The sequence below is a fragment of the Aedes albopictus genome, chromosome 2 (assembly GCF_035046485.1).
Source record: "Aedes albopictus strain Foshan chromosome 2, AalbF5, whole genome shotgun sequence".
Classification (NCBI taxonomy): Eukaryota; Metazoa; Arthropoda; class Insecta; order Diptera; family Culicidae; genus Aedes; species Aedes albopictus.
In genome coordinates, this window is record NC_085137.1 from 76,516,304 (window position 1) to 76,521,213 (window position 4,910).

The following is a 4,910-nucleotide window of genomic DNA, read 5'->3' on the forward strand; positions in this document are numbered from 1 at the left end:
GAGCACATGGCCGTCGTCGTTCCTATTCCGAGCTTTGTCCATGGGCGGGCAGGGTGCAATCAAAAACACTTTTTGCTTCCCGGGAATGGAAATGCTAGCTTTTATTCGGTGGCTGATGTAACGAACGAATCCAGAAGAGATTATTATTTTGAAGTGATCCTCTGTGCGCCAACATGTCATGTGCACGTACAAGCACTTGATGTTTCTTTGAAAGCTTCATGTTCTCGTGTTTCTTCCTGCGAATTGCGAACGGAACGGATAATGTCAGTTGCTGCTGTTGCAAAGACCGTGTGCTGGACCTGAAGCATGCTGATTGTTGGGATGTCTTGGGGCAGTTGACATTTGAACTCTTGAGCACGTAACCATGCGAATAATTGCATTCCTTGCATCCATGGTGGTCGTGAATGTAGAATGCTAAATTTTAGAATATTTTAAAAATGCGTCATTTCAACGAATGCTTCCACATGACGAACTTTTCCTAAGGTTTCGTAATGAATCACTATGTATGTAAATCACCGATCAATGCAGATAATGTATTTAGAATTATATAACTGTTTACTGGTATATTTCTCCAGAGATTCCTTCTGGAATTATTTGAAGTATTTCTGCAGGAATTCCCCCAAAAAAACCTATAATTAATCAAGTATTTCATCAAGGGATTTCTCCAGAAATTTCTCCAGGGATTCCTCCACAAATTTCTTCGGGAATTCCTTTGGGAGCCATCCCTGAAGGAATTTCTGGAGGAATCCCTGGAGGATTTCTTGAAGGAATCTTTGCAAGAATTTCTGGAGGAATTCTTGGAAGAATTTCTGGAGGCATTCCAGGATGGAATCCAAGAGAATTTTCAGTAGGAATCCTTGAAGGAATCTCCGGAGGACTTCCTGAGGGAATCTATGGAGGAAACCCTTAAGGAATCCCTGGAGCAATCCCTGGAGGAATCGCTGGAGGAATCCCTGGAGGAATCTCTGGAGCAATCCCTGAAGGATTTTTTGGAGGAATCCCTGAAGGAATTCTTGAAGGAATCTTTGCAAGAATTTCTGAAGGCATTCCAGGATGGATTCCAAGAGAATTTTCAGTAGGAATTCTTGGAGGAATCTCTGGAGGAATTCCTGAGAGAATCTATGGAGGAAATCCTTAAGGAATCCCTGGAGGAATCCCTGGAGGAATCCCTGGAGGAATCCCTGGAGGAATCCCTGGAGGAATCCCTGGAGAAATCCCTGGTGGAATCCCTGGACAAATCCCTGGTGGAATCCCTGGAGGAATCCCTGGAGGAATCCCTGGAGGAATCCCTGGAGGAATCCCTGGAGGAATCCCTGGAGGAATCCTTGGAGGAATCCCTGGAGGAATCCTTGGAGGAATCCCTGGAGGAATCCCTGGAGGAATCCCTGGAGGAATCCCTGGAGGAATCCCTGGAGGAATCCCTGGAGGAATCCCTGGAGGAATCCCTGGAGGAATCCCTGGAGGAATCCCTGGAGGAATCCCTGGAGGAATCCCTGGAGGAATCCCTGGAGGAATCCCTGGAGGAATCCCTGAGGGAATCCCTGGAGGAATCCCTGGAGGAATCCCTGGAGGAATCCCTGGAGGAATCCCTGGAGGAATCCCTGGAGGAATCCCTGGAGGAATCCCTGAGGGAATCCCTGGAGGAATCCCTGGAGGAATCCCTGGAGGAATCCCTGGAGGAATCCCTGGAGGAATCCCTGGAGGAATCCCTGGAGGAATCCCTGGAGGAATCCCTGGAGGAATCCCTGGAGGAATCCCTGGAGGAATCTATGGAGGAATCCCTGGAGGAATCCCTGGAGGAATCCCTGGAGGAATCCCTGGAGGAATCCCTGGAGGAATCCCTGGAGGAATCCCTGGAGGAATCCCTGGAGGAATCCCTGGAGGAATCCCTGGAGGAATCCCTGGAGGAATCCCTGGAGGAATCCCTGGAGGAATCCCTGGAGGAATCCCTGGAGGAATCCCTGGAGGAATCCCTGGAGGAATCCCTGGAGGAATCCCTGGAGGAATCCCTGGAGGAATCCCTGGAGGAATCCCTGGAGGAATCCCTGGAGGAATCCCTGGAGGAATCCCTGGAGGAATCCCTGGAGGAATCCCTGGAGGAATCCCTGGAGGAATCCCTGGAGGAATCCCTGGAGGAATCCCTGGAGGAATCCCTGGAGGAATCCCTGGAGGAATCCCTGGAGGAATCCCTGGAGGAATCCCTGGAGGAATCCCTGGAGGAATCCCTGGAGGAATCCCTGGAGGAATCCCTGGAGGAATCCCTGGAGGAATCCCTGGAGGAATCCCTGGAGGAATCCCTGGAGGAATCCCTGGAGGAATCCCTGGAGGAATCCCTGGAGGAATCCCTGGAGGAATCCCTGGAGGAATCCCTGGAGGAATCCCTGGAGGAATCCCTGGAGGAATCCCTGGAGGAATCCCTGGAGGAATCCCTGGAGGAATCCCTGGAGGAATCCCTGGAGGAATCCCTGGAGGAATCCCTGGAGGAATCCCTGGAGGAATCCCTGGAGGAATCCCTGGAGGAATCCCTGGAGGAATCCCTGGAGGAATCCCTGGAGGAATCCCTGGAGGAATCCCTGGAGGAATCCCTGGAGGAATCCCTGGAGGAATCCCTGGAGGAATCCCTGGAGGAATCCCTGGAGGAATCCCTGGAGGAATCCCTGGAGGAATCCCTGGAGGAATCCCTGGAGGAATCCCTGGAGGAATCCCTGGAGGAATCCCTGGAGGAATCCCTGGAGGAATCCCTGGAGGAATCCCTGGAGGAATCCCTGGAGGAATCCCTGGAGGAATCCCTGGAGGAATCCCTGGAGGAATCCCTGGAGGAATCCCTGGAGGAATCCCTGGAGGAATCCCTGGAGGAATCCCTGGAGGAATCCCTGGAGGAATCCCTGGAGGAATCCCTGGAGGAATCCCTGGAGGAATCCCTGGAGGAATCCCTGGAGGAATCCCTGGAGGAATCCCTGGAGGAATCCCTGGAGGAATCCCTGGAGGAATCCCTGGAGGAATCCCTGGAGGAATCCCTGGAGGAATCCCTGGAGGAATCCCTGGAGGAATCCCTGGAGGAATCCCTGGAGGAATCCCTGGAGGAATCCCTGGAGGAATCCCTGGAGGAATCCCTGGAGGAATCCCTGGAGGAATCCCTGGAGGAATCCCTGGAGGAATCCCTGGAGGAATCCCTGGAGGAATCCCTGGAGGAATCCCTGGAGGAATCCCTGGAGGAATCCCTGGAGGAATCCCTGGAGGAATCCCTGGAGGAATCCCTGGAGGAATCCCTGGAGGAATCCCTGGAGGAATCCCTGGAGGAATCCCTGGAGGAATCCCTGGAGGAATCCCTGGAGGAATCCCTGGAGGAATCCCTGGAGGAATCCCTGGAGGAATCCCTGGAGGAATCCCTGGAGGAATCCCTGGAGGAATCCCTAGAGGAATCCCTGAAGGAATCCCTGGAGGAATCCCTGGAGGAATCCCTGGAGGAATCCCTGGAGGAATCCCTGGAGGAATCCCTGGAGGAATCCCTGGAGGAATCCCTGGAGGAATCCCTGGAGGAATCCCTGGAGGAATCCCTGGAGGAATCCCTGGAGGAATCCCTGGAGGAATCCCTGGAGGAATCCCTGGAGGAATCCCTGGAGGAATCCCTGGAGGAATCCCTGGAGGAATCCCTGGAGGAATCCCTGGAGGAATCCCTGGAGGAATCCCTGGAGGAATCCCTGGAGGAATCCCTGGAGGAATCCCTGGAGGAATCCCTGGAGGAATCCCTGGAGGAATCCCTGGAGGAATCCCTGGAGGAATCCCTGGAGGAATCCCTGGAGGAATCCCTGGAGGAATCCCTGGAGGAATCCCTGGAGGAATCCCTGGAGGAATCCCTGGAGGAATCCCTGGAGGAATCCCTGGAGGAATCCCTGGAGGAATCCCTGGAGGAATCCCTGGAGGAATCCCTGGAGGAATCCCTGGAGGAATCCCTGGAGGAATCCCTGGAGGAATCCCTGGAGGAATCCCTGGAGGAACCCTGGAGGAATCCCTGCAGGAATCCCTGGAGGAATCCCTGGAGGAACCCTGGAGGAATCCCTGCAGGAATCCCTGGAGGAATCCCTGGAGGAATCCCTGGAGGAATCCCTGGAGGAATCCCTGGAGGAATCCCTGGAGGAATCCCTGGAGGAATCCCTGGAGGAATCCCTGGAGAAATCCCTGGAGGAATCCCTGGAGGAATCCCTGGAGGAATCCCTGGAGGAATCCCTGGAGGAATCCCTGGAGGAATCCCTGGAGGAATCCCTGGAGGAATCCCTGGAGGAAGCCCTGGAGGAATCCCTGGAGGAAGCCCTGGAGGAATCCCTGGAGGAAGCCCTGGAGGAATCCCTGGAGGAATCCCTGGAGGAATCCCTGGAGGAATCCCTGGAGGAATCCCTGGAGGAATCCCTGGAGGAATCCCTGGAGGAATCCCTGGAGGAATCCCTGGAGGAATCCCTGGAGGAATCCCCGGGAGGAATCCCTGGAGGAATCTCTGGAGGAATCCCTGGAGGAATCCCTGGAGGAATCCCTGGTGGAATCCCTGGAGGAATCCCTTGAGGAATCCCTGGAGGAATCCCTGGAGGAATCCCTGGAAGAATTCCTGGAGGAATCCCTGGAGGAATCCCTGAAGGAATCCCAGGAGGAACCCCTGGAGGATTAATCCAATGAGGAATCCTTGGAGGAATCCCAGGAGGAATCACAGGAGGAAGTTGCCTTTGCGCTGCTGTCACTTTTCTACCCTGTTCATGGTAGAATGATGAATTCCTCCAGGGATTCCTTCAGGAATTCCTACAGGGATTCCTTCAGGAATTCCTCCAGGGATTCCTTCAAGAATTTCTCCAGGGACTCCATCAGGAATTCCTCCAGGAATAACGTCAGAAACTACTCCAGGGATTCCGTCAGAAACACCT

The 4,910-nt window shown here is 53.8% G+C and overlaps 1 pseudogene; it reads right to left on the bottom strand.

Annotated features, from left to right (window-relative positions):
- Positions 1-1,332: 1,332 nt before the first annotated feature.
- On the bottom strand, positions 1,333-3,156 carry LOC134285943 (basic proline-rich protein-like; annotated as a pseudogene).
- Positions 3,157-4,910: the final 1,754 nt, after the last annotated feature.